Here is a 19,575-nt window from a genome sequence, read left to right as displayed (position 1 = left end):
AGATAGATAGATAGATAGATAGATGATAGATGATAGATAGATGATAGATAGATAGATAGATGATAGATAGATGATAGATAGATAGATAGAGATATGTACATATGAGTGAAATTGATAAAGCAAGCAATTAGGGCAAATTGTTAACTATAAATGAATCTGGGTAACTGGTATGCAAGTGTTCTTTCTACTATTCTTAGAACTTTTCCATATGTTTGAAATTATTTTCAAATACAAATCTTTTAAAAAGAGACACAGAAACAGGGGAGCTAACTAATTTGCAAACACAAACAGAGCTGATTAGAGGCAAAGTGAAAAACTAGAATTCAGGTCTTCTATTTATTCAAACCTACTCCAAACCTTTAACCTATCTCTGTGAACTGAAAAGTAATTTTCACTTAAAGTTTTTATAAACCACAACAACAACTTTTGCCAATCAGTCATCAATAACAAGAACCAAAGCCCAAGGAAAACTCATGAGTATGATTTAATAATAACTTTTATTTGTACATCATATCACCCATTGTGTAGCATTTTCACCAACCTTCTTTCATTTGACCTTCATAGTGTTTCAGATGAAGTATAGGACAGGCATTGTTGAACCCATTTTACAGACTAAGTAACAAGCTATGAAGGTTACTTGTACCATTGATGTTCATAGCTACTAAATGACAGAATCTAAACAGATACCTTCTTCCTAAATTCTAGAAACCATGCTATTTCCAGGATATCCTTTTAACGTTGCAATGCCTTTTCATACTCTTAATGAACACACCTAAAACTTCTAGGGCTTACGTTGCATTTGGCAAGGGAAAATTACATTGCCTTAAAGAACATAACAAAACATAACAAAATGACTGAGAAAGATGCTATGTTTTACTTTGTTATATATAACAATAATAGCTATGATTTACTAAGCACCTACTTACCATGTGTGTATAAGTAAGTGCTCTACATACATTACCTAATTTAATTTTTCAATATCTCTATGACATAGAATTATCATGGCCCCCATCTTACAAACAAAGAATCAGGCTCTGACAACTTGACTAACTTGATCCTCTCTATCGACCTGTAGGGACCAAAGCAGGAGATGGACCCAGGCGATCTGACTCCGGACTGGCTACCATTAGCTAAATAGGCCTTATTCCACATTTTCTCTTTTTCCTTTAAGCTCAGTTGATATTTTAACCAATTTTTCCCCCAAATATTTAGTAATCTTTTCAATTCTGCAGTTGATAGACTTCTTCCTGGGGACATAGTTTGTATGGAAAGGCATATGTATGATACGGCAGGTACCCCAGCTTATCTGCATCAACAGCAGCCCCTGGCACACATGGAGCATTCAATAAATGTTTGCTAATGAATGAATGATGTTTGGAGTTCTCTATTAAAAACGTTTTAAGACAGCATGATGTAAATACTTAAACACAAGACCTAAAATATTAAGTTGGCTCAGTCACTAAACCTCAGCTTTACAGCAAAGAATAGTTTCCAAAGCCAGAAAAAAAGAGAGAGAGAGAGAGAGAAAACAAATTTCACTTTTAAGTGATTTTTAAGTGAGCCCTTGGAAAGCTGAACTGCTCTTTCTATAATCTGACAGATGTGACCTTTGACTGTCTGGATAACCTCTTTTATATTACCATCTCTTGTCCGTAAGACAAAAAGTGATCCCCAGGCTCACCACTGGTTGGATTTCACGATTTTTCCCTTTGCTATGACCAGTTAGGATAAAAAGAGATGAAGGCTCTGGCAAAGACCATGGTCACAGGGGAGGATACACAGCCACCTTTCTGAGGTGCCCCTTACAGCAGCCCACTGGGCAATGATTCAGGAAGGGACCAGTCAGAGGGAAGACATGGGCTCAGACACCACCCCAGTCCTACCCTGTGCACTGCAACACAGCACGTAGACACCCTTCTCACACTTCTTAACTTTACTGCAGTGTAAGGGAATTTCAAGGTAAAAACTGCATTCACTAGAGTCAATCACATGTCGGGGCTCAGGTTACTCAGCTTAGCATGGTTTAAAGCCTTAAAGCAGTTCCCTTCAGGCGCTGCCCGTCATCACTCCCCTTTCTGTCCATCATCTTTGCCTCAGGCTCTCTCTTTAGCCTCAGCACTTCTCACTAATGCACCCTCCAGCCCCAGACTCGGTTCCTTGCAGATTCTGCAGAATGAGGCTTTTTCCTGTCTAGGTCTCAGCGCGTCCTCATCAGCACCTCTCAGAGGCTGCAACCTCTGCAGTCAGCTCGCATTCAGTGCCCAGTCCCCACAACTCCTGCTCCCTCTTTACCCTCTCTGCCCAGTCTTTGCTCCCTGGCTTTCCCCAGCTCCTGCTCTCTGGCATGTATAGTTTTGCATTTGTAGTGTATGCCCCTACCTGCTTACACAAAGATGAGGTTAAAACTGGATTTGACACATACTGAATTTCTTGGACGATGTTCATTTGTTTCTGTGTTTCTCTAATCTACTGTTTTCTAGCAAAGACTTTCTTAAAATTTCTAACACCAACCCCAACATTTTGAGTTTATGATCCCTGGAGTGACTGTTTGTCCTCAGGGCTGAAGTCACAACAATAACATTCAGGTTATTATCAATCATTGTCTTTTTAAAGAGATCCCTATTGTTTTTGCCTTTAATATTTAATCATTTAATATTTGTATTTAAACACAGAAAACTGGACAACTGTCAAGGTCACCCCTTGGCTACTGCTCCCTGAAAAGGGAGTACATTTTTTGCTCACTTGGGGAAAATAATATTGAACTAGTGCTTAGGGCATTCAAACCCTATAAGACTGTCAGAAAAGGAAAGAGAGACTGAGCGATACTGTATCCCTACCACACTTAGACATGCTATTCACTTTTGGACTTTGTTATACTTATATTATTCACTCTAGTTCTAAGTAAAGGAAAGGGGGGGATCCACACCTGTAGAGCTAGGATTTGGACCCAAGTCTCCAAAAATCCACACAGTCTCTCAAAAGAAAATTCTGTGTGAATGCTAAACAATATAACACAGCCATTAATTACATGGAGACAGTTTACATCTTCCTGCAATTTACACCTTTTTTTCCATACTAATTAAATTTCCTAAACTGGTAAAGTGCTTCTTCCAACAATTTACTAGGGTTTTTGGTAAAGAGCAAAAGAAGTTTTACTGTGAAGCTGGAGAGGAAGAGAAGACTGAGATTCCAATAAAAACTTGTTAACTGGTGTTCAACACCATGCTTATTAGGAGTGGAACAACACTCCTGCAGAATACACAGACACATCTATACATAGCTTGTTAAGTACTAACCCAAGTGCTCACCTCTCCTAGACTTGTCCCGTGGGCTCATGCCCAAGCCAGCCCTGAGAGGGTTGGAACAACCCCCCATGGAAAACATTATCGGTTATTTAGAATCTAGGGCATCACAATGAATACACTGTTCAGTATTTCCAAGAAGTATTAACACTGTTATTCTGAACGAGCAAGATACATACACACTTACTGTGTTTTCCCTTGATTTACATGTTCTTGCTTCTTAAATCATTTCCAGAAATTCTTAGTAAATGTCAAAGGAATTTATCCGATAAATGTGTTATCTTTTCCTCCAACAGAATGTCAGTTCACCCCTTGAAAGATCCTTTCCAGATTCTTCTTCAGTTCAAACTGATTTTAACAAACTTGAATATACACACCGTAATTAGGAAGCTACAGAAAGCCGATTTATTCAGTTAGTTTGCATCAGTCTAAATCATTTTTCCTGACAGATTACTTCCGTTCTAAGTACCAAGTACTTTTTAATCCTAGTCAGGTTATTGCTAAGGATAAATGATTTCACATTTCTCATAAAGATGCCAGTCATTAAGAATATTAACACAAATTCCTTCCCCTTGAACAGAAATGAGCTGTCATTTTAGCAATGTTGCTGCGTCAGCCTTTCTATTGTCTAACACAACAAATGATGAGAAAATCAATTTACTCTTTAGAATTAGTCAAGTGAGGAATCCTTTGAAGTGGGGGTGCAGAGTTTTGCCTGGATTCTATAATCACATAAAAGCGAGGACTGTATGTATGTTGGTTAAATGTTGTGAAATTTAATGAGGACTATTTGTTGCCATAAGACCTTCCAGACAGAATCTATCTCTGAAAAAGAATTCCCCACTCCTAAAATAGAGGTTTGATGAGCAACAGATGTGGTTTAAATGAACCCTTGTTCAACTGAACCAAGAATATATTTTGATCTGTATGGGGCACAATCTGGAAGAGAGGGGAAGTGGTTATAGCCTCAGTGTTGAGGTTGGTTGCAGGGTTTAAATATATTTATTTACTCCATAAAGTTTCTCTCATCAGGTGGAATACATATGAGCTTTTAATTAATAGTTTCTCATGGTTGTAAGATGTCATACACGCTGCTTATGAAACAGTTTACATTTATCCTTTTGTAATCTAAGAATGCATGGAGGAAAGCATTAGTAGCCATAACCTTTAGAGTGATCTTTGTCCTGGCAGTGATTTGTAAGTTCCACAACTCAGTTTCTCCACCCATAAAGGGAAGATTAGATCGTTGTTCAAGAATGACAAGTATTTAATATTTGGAAATGACTAAATAATGAAGTGCCTGGATTCTATAGAAATGCCAAGGAGAAAAGAAGATTAATTTCAAACCAAAGTCTAGTATAAACATGACCTTCCTGTTGTAAATCTCATGAATAGAAAAAGAAATTACATCTAAAGCTTTATTTCTAGGGCTGAGAATCTGCAAATATATTAATATTAGGATGTGTCAGATGGAAAAAAGATGTGTTTATTATACTCTCTTGTATGTAGTGACGAGAAAAATTCTTTTTGCTACATTTTACTGAAAGAATGCAGTTAGTAAAGATTTAAATGACAGGAATGGAAGGGCCATGTTTTTATTTCTTTGCCTTTAGGCAGGACTGTAGTTAAGTCATCTCGGGAAAAAGAACAGTGTTATTGCTCCCAAAAATCTCCAGGAGAGAATGACAAAAATTAAAAAGAGCAGATGGGAAAGCTTAGGGGCCTTGAAATTAATAAAGGTCAGTTCTGGCTGACATAATTTCCGTTAAAATTCATTTCTATTTGCAAATAGACTGACAGAAAAACTCCAAAAGACAGGATATTTGGCACTAGTTCTCTGTGAAAATTCCATTTAGTATTAGTACTAATGGCTGGTCATTGTTTTGTTCACCTCCTCTTCACCCATTGGTGAAGAAGGGACTCCCACCCTATGGTTTTGGGGATGGCTGAACACATGACACCTGACACTGGACAGATGAGATCAAAAGCAGTGAATTGGTCATATGGTCACAACCCAACACTACATGCCACGCAGGGCCACATGGGGACTCCACTCAGGGACAAAGTAAGGCAGCGGAGGCTGTGGGGGGCAGGCTTTGTAGTATCAAGTGGGTGGGGTGCCCACGGTTTCCAGGGAAAGATGAGATTGGCTTGTTGGAATAATTCCATGGGCTGGCAGTGCTGAGGACCAGGTGGAGTGTGGCTGGTGCAGCTGATAGGGGAACAAGCCGGGTGGGGAGTCTTTCCTGCTGAGTGTGGGGGCTTATCAGGTGAAAACAGGGGAACTCAGTGGCCTGCTAGGACTCAAAGTTGTCAAGGCAGCACATTGTGTTGTTTCCCACACCTATTGTGTTTCATGTGAAAAGGGTCATTTTTTACTAGATTGACTATGGTGACAATAACAGGTGTTTAAAAAGTTTTTCTAGCAAGAGTACTCTCAAGGCCAAGGCCATATAATTAGCTAAATGATTCCTGCACAAGTATCCTTCACTACTCACTTTGATTTGAATCAGAAAAGGAGGAAAGTCTTAAATCATCCAGACAAATTACATATTTAACCCTTTGTTTAATTTTAATTTGACACAAGGTAAATGTTGACCAACTTTAGATTTATAGCCAAAGGGCTAAAAAAATAGTCTAGCTTGCCAACGTGAAGGTATTCTAGCCTTCCATTTTTCAAAGAGAATACTGTCAGGATACACAATCAGGTCAGAGAACTTAGCCTTACTACAGACTCTCCCACTTTCCCTGTGATTTAACAAATGACAAGATAAAAGACACTGGGAGCCCAGTGTTTCAGGCAGAGCCTGGACATCTCAAGTTAATGCTGAACTTGTCACTCTTAGTTACAAAATCTTGGGCAAGGCCAACTCTGGACCTCAAGTTTCTTACCTTTTTAATGAGGAAGTTAAACAGATCAAGAGTTTTTAAATATTTTTTTTGAGAGCAAAACTTGCTGCAAACAAAATCTAAAGTCACTCTATAAAAAATAAATGATGCTTCTTAGATTGAATCCCATGAGTGAAGCTCAAACTGAATCCACCTGGCCTCCCCTTTACATTTGTCCCCTTCCCACATACCACCAAGGTTACTGAAGTACCTCCCAGAAAACCTAGAGCTCCAGGGAACCCAGTTTGACAACTAGCAAATGAGATGACATCCTTCCAGCTTTCAGCAGAATGGAAAAATTATAGACTATGGAGTCAGACAGAATTAGGTTCAAACGCTGGTTCTCTCACTTTCTAAGCTGTACAACCAGACATTTTTCCCATCTGTAAAGTGAGGATAAAAATAGTTTTATTTTAGGATGATTGCTAGGTTAAGAATGCCTGTGAAGCAGCTAGCCCGGAGACTGAAATCTAGTGGGGACTCATAGGTGGTAGATAATAATAAAGGTTATGGCCCTGTCCTGAGCAGAACCAGATGGGGGAAGAGTCCACACTTTGAGCTACTAGATTGCAGTGAGACCTCAGTTATTCCTGAAGCCAAATCCCCCAGAACTTGAGGCTAAATTCTTCAGATCCTGAGTTGGTTTTGATTGTTCCAAATTAGTGGAGGTGGAAAATTCTTCTAATTCACTGAACATTCTGTATGCACTGAGAGCATGTACTGTGCAGACACACCCCCAAATCTCTTAAATGACACCATGGCCAATCCAACCACCACAGATGGAATTTAAAGTTCGTTGCTTTTTCCCAAAGAATAACAGGGGAAATGTCATTAAGAACACTTTAATACAAAGCCACGAGAAATTCAGTACCTGACAGCTCGTGTTCTGTATTTTGCCCCATATCATAAAACAATTCACCAGAGAGCTGTTGCTCCTTTGTTGAGCTGGTGTTGTGATAGCCCGCATTCTTTCAAAAGTGGAGGAGTTGCCCCGTAAAATGCATCCCAGAAGTCTGTGATTTCTGAAAATCTCACCTTTGGGGAATTTTCTCGGCATCCTGTAAAATAAGCTCCACTTTATAGGTCCTCTAATGTGCAGTAGCAGAGGCTCAACAGATACTAGCATACCTGTTTTCCTGACTCGGATGAAGTTTAGCTGCCTCCCCTCCATGTTTTATAAAAGCTTTCTTTTTTTTTTAACTTATAAAAATTTCCAAACATATACAAAAGTAGGGAGTTACCATTAACCCTCATGAACCTAGTGCACATCTCTGCAAACATCAATATTCCATCACCCCAGTGGTGGCTCTCACCTAAGCCCACTTAGGTGATGGCGCAGGTAAGATGGGGTCAGGTGTCAGTCACATTCAATAAACACTCACTAAGCACCTACTTTATGCAGGGTCCTGCCCTAGGCCACAAGGTCCCAAACCTATGAAGACATACAACCATCGGGAACCACAGCAGAGAAGCAGAGTCAACAGGAAGAAAAGGGAAAATTCGGGAAAGCTTTTGTGGGCATTTGAGCTGAGCCTTGAAGGAAAAGGGGGTGAAGATATTGCATGCTGAGGAGGGATGTGAGTAAGGACAGGGAATGCAGGAACCAAAAGGCCATCTTTAGAGAATGATTCATATTCTAATGTGCTGGGGAGTAGGTGAGGCAGGAGGGCGGGATGGGAAGTGGGAAATTAGTGTGGAGACAAAAATTGTGGGCTTTGAATGCCAGGATGAGGCATTTCTTTACAGGTTGGGGAGCAGTGCCAGGGGCAGGGCAGGATAATAATAATTTAGAGGAAATACAAGTAGCAAGTTGGGGGGTGGGGGTTGGCAGGGAAGCTCGGGGCTCGGATAAAATCAGAACTTTCTCAGATGACCCAGGCTCTGGCGTAAAGCACCCTCTGGCTGCGTTTATTACTCCCGCAGAGAAAAGAGTAGACACCCAGAGACGCTTAAAAAAGAGGGTTGGGCCGAGCACAGGGAACTCCTTGCAAGTCATCATTAGGAAAACAAGAGACCAGGAGTGAAGACAGGCAGCACAAGCACCTGGTCTGCGCTGAGGCAGATCCGTGTTTACTAAGCACTTGGTCTCTGGCGCGCCTGGCTTGCCAGATCCCACATCTTCCTCCTGCACTCGGTCCTGCCGCCGGCGGCCCCCGCGCCTGCCCGCTGCGGCGCGCGCCTTGCTGCCGAGGTTTGCACGCGCGGACTGAGCTGCCTTTTATTTTATTTTATTTTTTTTTTTAGTCTGTTCAGCGGTGTCCCGAAATTCACCCCCAGTGTGACTTCTGCGTCTGCTCCTCCTCTTCTTGGAACTGCCTTTTGTTTGTCTGGCAGCGCTGGTTGTACGGGGGTGTGTGATGATAGTAATGCGCGGGCTTATATAACCCTCGTCGTCCGGCGAGCCCTCCGCAGGCGGTCCCCGCTGCGTCCCGGGGCCGGAGTCAGGCCGCGCGGCGGTGGCGGCAGACAGCAAACCCACCCGGGGCACCGAGGCGCGCAGGCCAGGAGCCCGCGCAGCGCCGATCACAGCCGGGCCTGCCCCGCTCCCGGCGCTCCGAGGAGGTCAGGGAGATACGGACCAATGACTCACCCCTCGCGGGGAGGAAGGAAGTCCCGCTGCCACCTTATCTCTGCTCCTCTGCCTCCTCCCTGCTCCCAGAGCTTTTTCTCTAGAGAAGATTTTGAAGGCGGCGTTTGTAAGTATGATGCTCTGCTTTTGCTTTACGAAGGAAGACGGTAAACTTTCCTTCCTGCCCTCGTACATTTCATGTTATGTGTTCATGAGAATCGTTTCCCTCGTTCAGAGTCCTAGATGATTGAAAGTACGTTTCTGGCCAAAATTCCCCACCCAATTTGGTCCCTCCTAAGGATAATAGGAAGGGAAAGAGGTTTCAGTTGATCATTCACTTAACAAAATAGCACCCAGGCAGGTGCTGAAACTGGCCACTTTGAAAGCATCCTGGTCATGTCTGGCTGTTCTCACACGTCTCCTTGCCCTAGAGGGGAGCCCTGGTTATTCACCTGGTTTGCTAGGGAACGAGAAAGATGCAACAACTTTGATCTACAGTTTGTCTGCCCTGGGTGCTCAATTTCATTCAGATATAATTGTTGAAAGTTTCTTTTCACACTATGAAATAAATCCCATCCTTCAGTGCAGCCTAGAAGCTTGCACTGGCTTGTGTAAACTATACAAAACACTGTAACTATAGTGGACACGTGAATTTTTATTAAATTTTTCACTGCATAGTTAAAGGGTCTAATATTAAAGTGACACGGACAGTAACTTCTTAAGCACTGGCAAAACCCTGTTATTAAACTACATTCCTATAAGGAATGCTGAATTAACAGAGTGTTCTTCTCAGGAATGATGTTCTTTGCTTTGAGAAAGTGCATTTCACCAAAAGGCAAATATAAATTCCTGGAATAACACTAAGAAAGATATGACTTCTGAACAGTTAGAAACTATGATTCACTAATTGAACAATCCAAGAAAATAAAGTTCTATTTTGGGTAACTGTACAATTTGCATTTATAAAATCATGATTATAACTTGGTGTACTATGAAACATAGAAAATTATTGTCTTAATAATATTTCAGGCAAGAAAACTAAGAAATATAAATCGGTAATAATGTAGAAAAGCAAGGCCTCTCACTTTTAATGCCATAAGGGCTGTGATTAATCCCTTGAGCTTGACTGTCTTTATATTTAGATAAACAGATGTGAAGACCATATATAATATGTGTATTTTGGTGTGTATGTGTATATATATATATGTCTAATTATCCTGAATTCTTACATTTGTTGTATTTATCTAGTACTCAGTATTTTACAGGATAGTATAATATCCAAAATAGACCAAGTGGAGAAATTTCACATCAAATTTCAGAATGCAATAGAGCTATTTTTTATTTATTCAATAAACATGAAAAACGATATAAAATATGTCTATTTTTAAGATTCTGTTTAGATGACATTTCCACTTAGAACTCTCTGTGGCTCCCAAGAAATTCCAAGGCATAATTAAAGTTGAAAAATGAGACTGTATCCTAGTTGCTTTTACCCCTAAATTTGAAAGTGATCTGTCAACACTAAATTCTATACTCTGGCTAATTTGATTACAAAGATCAGCCACATAATCTCAACATTAGCCTCAAAGGCATACTCACTCATGGTAAAAAGAACACAAACTTTGAAGAGATCTGGATTTGAGGCTTGGTTTGGCCATTAGGACTTGGTTATATGACTGGTGGCAAGATCTTTAAGATTTTCAGCCTCTGATTTCACATCCATGAAATAAGACCAATACTACTTTCCCCAAGGAGAGGATTATTGAAAGGACTAAAACGAAGTAATACTTTTCTACTTACTCTATTTTTTTTCCTCTTTCAATTCATTCATTTATTGAGCATCAACTATGTATTGCATGCTGTGCTGAGCACTAGTGATACAAAGGTAAATAAGGTTAACATCCTGCCCTGGAACAGTTCATAGTCTAAGGAGACAAAATAACAGATTATTTTCATAACAGTATAATACCTGCAAAAATAGAAGTGTGTTCAGGATTAAGAGGCAGCACTGAGACCAGAGTGGTTATCTCTGCCTAGTGAAAGCCAAAGGCACTTTCACAAAGGTGGTGTCGATTGTCTGGGTTTTCAAGGATGAGCAGGAGGTGTGGAAGGACATTCCAGAACAGAAGAGCATGGGAGAGCAGGAGGTGGAAGAGAGCCTGGAACAGGAACTGGTTCAAGTGGTTGCAGAATGTGGAATCTAGTCAAGGCTGGTCAGTGCCCAGTGATCAGTATCCAGGTGCTTCATGCCCAGGCATTTGGACCTATTTACTATAGTGAAACACACTCATCCATAGACCAGCCTCTGATCTGCAAACAGTTTGTTTTACAGGTTCTCATCAAGATAAGAATGTATACCCACTACATCACTAAGACATTGTTTGGTTCAATGGACTATTTTGTTTATCTGTTTGTTTGTAGCAAACCCATCTCAACGATGGAAGCGTCCTGGCACAAGCTCCTTAACTCACCCAGGTTCAGCACTTTCAGGATAACTCTGTAATCAATGGGGAGACACAGGAAGACTTTGTGTGGCACTGAGAAGGTGGAGAGCAGATGTGATTTACGTTTTAGAAAGATTTTATATAGATCATTTAGTATCCCATATGAAGTGTGGGTCTAGCAAAGGCCTGTGGGTAGTAATGCTATAAACCAGGAGACCAGTTAAGAGGCGATCGTAGTGATCAAGTGGGAAATGCTGAGGGCCTAAGCAGTATAGGTGGTCAATAGCGCACAGATTCCAGAGATATTTAGAAGGTAGAACATTCTTGACTTGGGACTGGATAAAGGGAATGAAGGAAAACGAAATGTCTGTAAAATTAGTTTTAGGCTTGGGCAACTGGGTAGCTAAACTGGAATACCATAAAACAAGAGGAAGAACAGATTTATGGAAGAAAATTGAGTTAGTTAGTATGGGGTTGTGTCAGATTGAGATCTCACTAAGAGGTTAGGCTGCAACATTGAGTAAAAATAAAAAGTAGTTTTAATTGCCAGATCTTTCTCTCTCTAAAATTTTGAGGAGAAACATAAAGATTGGGCTCTTCCTATTATGCTCTAATGCCCTCAATAAACATCAGTATCTGGATTCACTGGGCTCAGAGCTTTAATCTTGTGTCCCTGGATTGTTTTCCCATTAACTTTTCAACAGGAAAGCCGTGTCTAGGGAGGTCCTGACAATAGCTATGTACCCTCAGAGACAGTAATTTTTACTTCCTCTAAGACTTCGGAAATGATCAGAGACTGGGAAAAAGATCTGTATGCTAGTATAATACTTATTTATAAAAAGCATATATTCATAAAGAATTAATACTTATTCATCCAAAAGAAACCCTTTTCTTAGCAGGGATTTTCCACTTCCCTTGAACTAGGGGACCCACTCAGGGGATAAAAGCAAAAGAGATCATTTCTTACCTGGCCATTACTTGGTCTATAACTATTTCATCCTTCCAGCAAGTTCTTCCCATACTCTTGAATGGTCCATAGTTAGAAGGCGGCGGGGGGGTGGGGGTGGGGGGGTAACATTTCAGAAAATGACAACTGGAAGAATTTTAACATTTCAAAAGAATAGAAAGCAATCTGATTAGCAGACAGGAAGCTGTGACTTTATAAATCTTTGAGGTCTGATTACTTGATAACCTTAGTTTCCATATACCCTTTCGCCCTTTCTATGCTCAGCACTTAATCTTCTACGGCAAAGCCTCTATCGGATTTCCTGGATTTCAGAGTTCTTACCCTACCTGAACACTTCAGAGCAAATGCCATTTATTACGAAAGGGGCTTAGCCCCAGACTTCATGGCTAGTCTTGCAAAGTCATATAATATTTCTTTCTGGTAGGTGAACTGTATCAACACATTTAAAGCAGATTTAAGAAGTTATTTCCACCTCTAAATATAAAGAGTCCTATCACTTCTTAGAAAGGTAGTATTTGGTTATAATCTGACTTCCATCTAGCTTCTTCTGATGGCTCACCTAAAAATTCATCAAATTTCAGATATCATGTTTGACTTTTGAAATGATAAAAAATGTTTCTATTTTTGCTAAAATGCTTTCACCATAAAAAAAAAAGAGTCCCAAAAAAGGAACTGTTAACATCTCAGCTATGCAAAATAATCGCCAAATATATACTTTAGAATAAGACGAGTTTGCATCATGGGGAAATTTATTATTTAAAAGGAAGCAAGATATATTTGGGAGAATTCCCATTAGCACAATTGAAAGTATGAAGAATATACTGAGCTTCCTTATATGGTGCTGGCCATTTCACATTTAGGTTACTCAAGGCATTTATTTAAAGTCTTGGCTTCACAAGAAAGTGCTACACCCACCACAGTCTTTTTAGGTTTGCTGACACAATGATTTACTCCAGACCGAGTGCTGCCTGAGCCACTGTGCTTGCCTACATAATGTTTGAAGAGTGGATAGGTCACAGCTGTGCAGTCCCCCAGACACCTGAGTCCAAAGTATTGCTGGATTTTGCTCCATTTCTGTGCTCCATGGAAAGCTGGAAGCCCCCCAACTCTCTCTTGGGTTTGGCTTCCTGTTCACATGTTTTCTGATCTCATGTCATTGTGCATGAAGTAATAGTCCCACATGCATGCACTATCCACAATGGCAAGATTTGTGTGGTTCATTGCAAGTTTTCTAATGAGGACATTTTGGACCTTCCAGCAACTCCTTAGGGAAAGCAGTTTGGAACCGGTTATTACTTTCCAAGGCAAAGGGAGCAAGGGCAGAATGCTCTTCTGCAATAAGACTAAAGCCACTTTTAGGAGGCAATTAAAGAAGGGACAACTGCATATGAAAAATAAACATTTACCTTACGCATCTGTCTAAATGCGTGTATGTGTACAGCATAAAAAATGCCTCCAATTCACAGTTTAAAAATATCAGTTACTGTTTCAGCATTTCAGTGACTATGAATGATGCTAGTGTTTTCCATTGAGGAGTGTTATTTTAATGGCATTTCTCTGTAGCAAAATCTGATGAGTTTATGAAGTTTGAGAGCCAGAAAATGCAGCTCAGTTTCTGAACAACTGCAAAAGCTAAAAGAGTTAAGTTCAATCATCTAGTTGCTTTATAGCATAGATTCACAAGTGCTAAATGCAATAACACGCTAACAGAGAGAGAAGCCAAACCAAAATTTTAAGGTACAGCTGTTAAACTATCAAGCTTAACTTCCCAACATATTATCAACAGGTGAAATTCTGGCACACACTCACACTTATCTGGGGATCCTAATATCAAATTAATGGGCATATGCGCCAGTACTTTATAGAATTTTAGAGCAGGAAGGGATTTGGGAGATCTTGCAATCTTACCTTTTTCTTTCATTTTAGGAATAGAAAACCTGAGACTCATATGAGAGTGCTCTCTCTCTCTCTCTCTCTCTCCACATACACATAAATATATCTGAGTCTTGTGCTGAGTAATTGCTTACAGAAAATATTGTAGGTCTGACTTAAGAAAAAGAAAGGGTCCAAATGACCCACAGCTAAGTCACTGGTTCCCTGGTCCCTTCAAGTCTGTGTGGCCCAGCTTCAGGACTGTGGGCCAACAATTTATTCTTCTCTGAGGAGCCATTCAGGATCTCAGATTAGATATTTGCAACCAAAACTTAAATAAACACTGAAATAAACAAACGATTAATATGGGACTCAGGTCCTGACTGTACTTTACAGCGATGCTCAACCGTTTCTGGTAGTTACTGGGACCACGTTGTGACTGGAGTATAAGATGGAGACAAAGCCCAAGACACAACCCTCAGTCTGAGGAATCTTGAAACCTGACTGGAGAGACAAGACCATCACCCATGTAGGTCACAGTGACAATGGTGGAGACTATATAACTGAGCGCTGCATTGTGTGGCACAGATTTTAAGTGTTGTAGGAGTTCTGGTGAGAGATTAATGAAAATTAAGGTTGTCAGAAAGTGGGATTTCAGCTGATCCCAGAGGGATGATTAGAATCTTACTATGTGAAGGAGAGAAAAGATCTTTCCAGGAAAAGAACAGCAGGAATGACAGCACGGAGAGGGCCTCTTGTGGGAGGGACCCTGGGGAAGCCAGGCTGATGGGTGCTCCCTACAGCATTTGTCAACCTGAGCAGTAGACCGCGGCGCTCCAGTATTGAGTTGCATTATTATCTAATAAAATGTTAGTGAAATCAGTACCCAAAGGACCTAGATATAAGTTGCTTTATGTTTGTATAACCATAAATACCCATTTATGTAAGTATGCAGTCTTGCGTCACTTGACAGAGATACTTTCTGAGAAATATGTCATTACTCGATTTCATTGTTATGCAAACATCACAGAGTGCACTTACACATACCTAGATGGTATAGCCGACTACTGCACATCTAGGCTATATCATATGGTATAGCCTATTGCTTGGACCACTGTCATATATGCAGTCTGTTGACTGAAATGTCGTTATGTGGCACATGACTGTATTTATGTCATTGAAAATCCAAAATAAGTTGCTAATTAAATATAAACAAAACCACAAATCAATAATATTCTAATTAATATTATTAATTTTATTTGCCATATGATGCTTTTTTGTTGAAACTAAACAGTAAATTTGTTTTCACCAAGTATTCATTACTGAAATTGGGCAAAAAATATTTCAGTGAAACAAATTTCTATTGTGTATTTAGTACTATGCCTATTTCTAGCAAACTGTTGGCACCAATTGGGACTTATAAAGAAGAAAGGTTCCAGGCAGTACATCTGCTGGGATTGAGATTATGGAATTGAGAACCGTAATGACTCAGTCATTCTGTCACTTTATTCTGGTGAATAAAGGAAACTTCATATGACACAGCAGAATGTATCTGACTTTCACATGCTTACACATATCAAGCAGATATTTAGGTTGCCTCTGTTCTTTTTCCATACCCTGTAACAATTAAATTATTACATTAGTCTACCACATATTATCATTTTAATGATGAGAAATCAAAGTCTCCATTTATAAAATTTAAGAAAACTGATCCCATCCCATGAAAATGTCTTTTGATTGCAAATATGCAAGAGAAGTTGTATCTTTATTACTGGTTAAAAAATTGTTCAACTCAAGTAATAATGATTGCCAACATTTATTGAACACTTATTGTACCAGGAACTCTTCTAAATTTGTTACATGAATATTCTCATGTAATCCTCACATCAACCTTACGGGCTACATACTATTTTTAATCCACATTTGTCAGAGGAGGATACTGAGGCATAGAGAAATTAACTGCTCAAGGTCATGTACCCAGTGAATGCTGTAGCCTGGAATTCAGGCATCTAATTCCGGAGTCTGCTGCCCCCAGGAGCATATTCAGAACAGTCTCAGAAAAGATGGTGTTATTTTGTCGTTAGTCTATGTCAGCGTGACCACAACCAGATACTTTTGACATCACGTTCAAATGTAAGTTTTTACTTCAGGAGATCACAAGGTGTCCACATAATTATAAGCATAAACTCTTATATGTCCTCCCAGAACATATGTAAAAAGTGGACATCTGCATGATGCTTATAATAATTTATGATATTATCAGAGACATGGAAACAGGATGGAAAAGTTCTCCTAGAACTCACCAACTCCCAGGATGAGAAGCACACGGGAGTGGTCTAAATGCCTAACGGGTGGGGCGTGCTAGATTACAGAGGGTGGCGTAAAACTGGTGGCGGCAAAGTGTAGCTGCTCTCAGAGTGGAAAGAGACATGATAAGGGAGGCGTGGGAGGAAAATAAGTACTGCAGCAACAGGCAAGCTCCAGGGAGGAACTGCTGCTGTGATCTTGCTGTGGGAGTGATGCTTCTAGAACAGAGCAAAGGGCCTGGAACTGCCCACATTTAACCTGAACCACCAAGGCCAGCTCAGAACAAGAAGAGATTCGAGGTCTATCGAGGGAAATAATCTGCACCCATTCCCTTGAGATTCCCCTCTGTGTGTACCAACATATAATTGTATTCACCAGTGGAAAGGTAAGAAAGCTCCAAATGAAATGCCTTATTAAACATTAATATTTTCATGGGCAAGAGAAGTATTTTTTAAATATAAAGGAAATTTTGAGTTCTTAATAGGATGTGTCATTTTCCTATTCTATCTTATTTATTTCCTCTTCTATCTGATATATCATATACACACATATAATGTATGTTTGTTAAAATGTGTTATTTATGGCAGCAAGATTGCTTCATTAAATACTTAATGCATTAAAATGGGTGTTTCCTTTTATTCAAAGCATCTAAATTTATTTTAGTCACTTACATATTTCAACCGTCATAAATGAAGAATATTAACAAATGCAACCACTTGTAAATGCTTACTTTACTACTCATCAAATAATACCTTGCAGCAACTTTGAGAGATTTTATGATTCAGCGCATTTTCCTTTAAAATAAGTCTCATAACCTGAAATTAGACATCACTCGACTTTTAAACTTGGAACACTTTGCAAACTTTTAAAAAGAAACTCTTCTTTATTGGTTCTATGAAATCCAGTCAAAGAATAATATGAAATGAATCTGATGGAAAGTCTTCCCTTGATGAAGAAGGGGTCAAAATAGAAACTTCTACAAAAAGACTGAATCACCCACAACGCTTCAAAGACTCTTGCGAGTGATTGATAGAAAATCAGTCTGGGTGAAATTTGGAGAATATTATTCCTAATGATATCCTCCTTTGAGGCTGCAAAAGGGCAGCGTCTGAAAGATGGGAGGAATTGCTGGTGAAAGGCAACTGACAGCTCTTTTGCTCCCCCCGCCCCCACTGTAGGTGCTGACGACCCCCTGACATCGTCTAAAGAAGGAAAACTTGGCAAATGGCATGCAGGTTCTTCAAGGAAGAATAATAGCAGAAAATCTCCAAAGGTACTAATATGAAAGTTTATCTCTTCATTGGGTCACCAAGGGTCACCTGAGCACTCTGTGTCAATTGAAGAGGGGAACGTTGCCCACATAGGGAATTGTAAGAACTGGCACAAATTGAGGAACCAATGGTCCTGCACCTTCCTGTAGCATTATCATTCTTCTTGGCTGAGAGAGCGAAAATGGGCCTTAAAGGTGGAAGAACCAGGTCATGAAATTAGTCCTCAAAAATGTCAGAAGAATAAGAAAAATAAGAATCTAATCATAATATGCTAATAAATTGTATGGGACACTGGGATTAATTTCTTGACATGAAATTAGAGCATCAGCAATTTTTCTGATTCCCAGAGCTTTTTCTATAAATAGTATAGGGTATCGCCAGTAATGGCTTACTACTGCACAATATACACAAACTGCATCAACAGTAAGAGAAGACCAGTTGAAACTTTTGTGTCCTTACTTCACAGCTCCAAACAGGAGAGGAAAATATCCTAAAACAGAAACTAAAAAAGATGTGTGTTTGGGAATAAGTTCAATAAACAGCACTGGGACTTCATAAGAGTTCTTTATCTTCTTGAGTGAGTTTGCCACAATATTTTCTTTGGGAACCTCTAATCAGTTTTTCTGTGGGAAAGAAAGAGGTTGGTCTTTAGTATCATACCATTCAAAATTAAGTAGAAGAGACTGGAAAACCCTTAATACTGGAAGTCACCCTATATCTTCCCAAGAGGTCACTGAAGACTTGATTTCCCAAAGCATCTGTCTTAGTTTCTTTTGTGCTATGAAGAGGCCACTTTTCTGGAATGCCATGTTGTTTATTATCTAGCTGGAAATATTTCATTTCACACTTTCTTCCTTTAAAAGGTAATTTCACCACCCTAAGCATTATATCCTTTTTATTTCTTGGCACAGCCTTATTTTGGTAAAATAGAAATAATTTATTGTATCAATGAGGGTCGCTTGCTCAAATTTAATGTACAGGACATTTATTTCTTAAAAATCTATGGACTCCCTATGAAAGCTGGCTCCAATCTGCTTTTTCCATTGTTGGGCTGGAAAATTCAAATTTACTGTGTGACTGGCTGCCAGCTTCAGAGATCTCTGCCACACCTCATCCAACTCCATCTTTTGAGCTGGCTTAGATAAGCAGCTGATCACTTCCCACCACCACATCTGTATTCACATATCCACAATCCTCCCATCTACTAAATTTGGTGAAAACAAATGGATCCTTTTAGTATGTGCTTGGACAGTCAGGTTTATCAAACACAACGACAACTTTACTGGACCTTAGGGTTTCAAAATGCTGCCCTGTGGACTTTTAATTGGCTCTCTGTTCATGTCATCTGGGTATGAAGTTCTTACATTTAATATTTGTCCAGCTTTAAAGAACTGTTTACCTGTAGATCATTGAACTTGACATCACCTCCAAAATACGTAACCCAAGAAACAAAACCAGCACATATTATAAGCAAATCTCAGAAGCTGCCAACCATCTCTTCTCTATCAGATTGCTAAAAGATTATCTCTTGTTGCAGGAAGAGAGAGGTTGTATTCACATGTAATGACACCAAAATACAATTAAATTTCACAGCTTGGGGGAGATTCTGAGGGTTCTCATAAAAAATGTTCACACCTGTGGAACACATTGCTATTTTTCGTGAATCCTGGTTTTCAGCTTGAAGTACACCTGCCAAAATATGAATGCTGTTATTGTACCTCCTGGATTCTAATATTGCACTGTTGGACAGGGTTTGGTGCACACAGATGGGATAACTTAGAACAGCTACTATGTTGTTTGTGTGGAAGTTAAGACCTTTCCTAGTCCTATTGATGACTGTTTTGGATGGAAAGTTTTATCATAACCATGCCTTAGCCGTGCCTCTCTGGCAATTTATTTTTTTGTATTATTTTAATTATTTAAGTTAAATTCAATACATTAATCTAAATTTAAG

General features: G+C 39.6%; 1 long non-coding RNA gene across 1 annotated transcript in view; it reads left to right on the top strand.

Annotated features, from left to right (window-relative positions):
• LOC103607718 overlaps positions 1–17,606 on the top strand; it is a 32,950-nt gene extending 15,344 nt beyond the window's left edge. Inside the window, exon 3 of the long non-coding RNA XR_551989.1 lies at positions 17,529–17,606. This is a non-coding gene — a long non-coding RNA (uncharacterized LOC103607718). The remainder of the gene's footprint in view (positions 1–17,528) is intronic.
• The last annotated feature ends 1,969 nt before the right edge of the window (positions 17,607–19,575 follow it).

The sequence above is a fragment of the Galeopterus variegatus genome, unplaced genomic scaffold (genome assembly GCF_000696425.1).
Source record: "Galeopterus variegatus unplaced genomic scaffold, G_variegatus-3.0.2 Scaffold7648, whole genome shotgun sequence".
Taxonomy (NCBI): Eukaryota; Metazoa; Chordata; class Mammalia; order Dermoptera; family Cynocephalidae; genus Galeopterus; species Galeopterus variegatus.
This window is presented reverse-complemented; position numbering and strand designations above follow the sequence as displayed.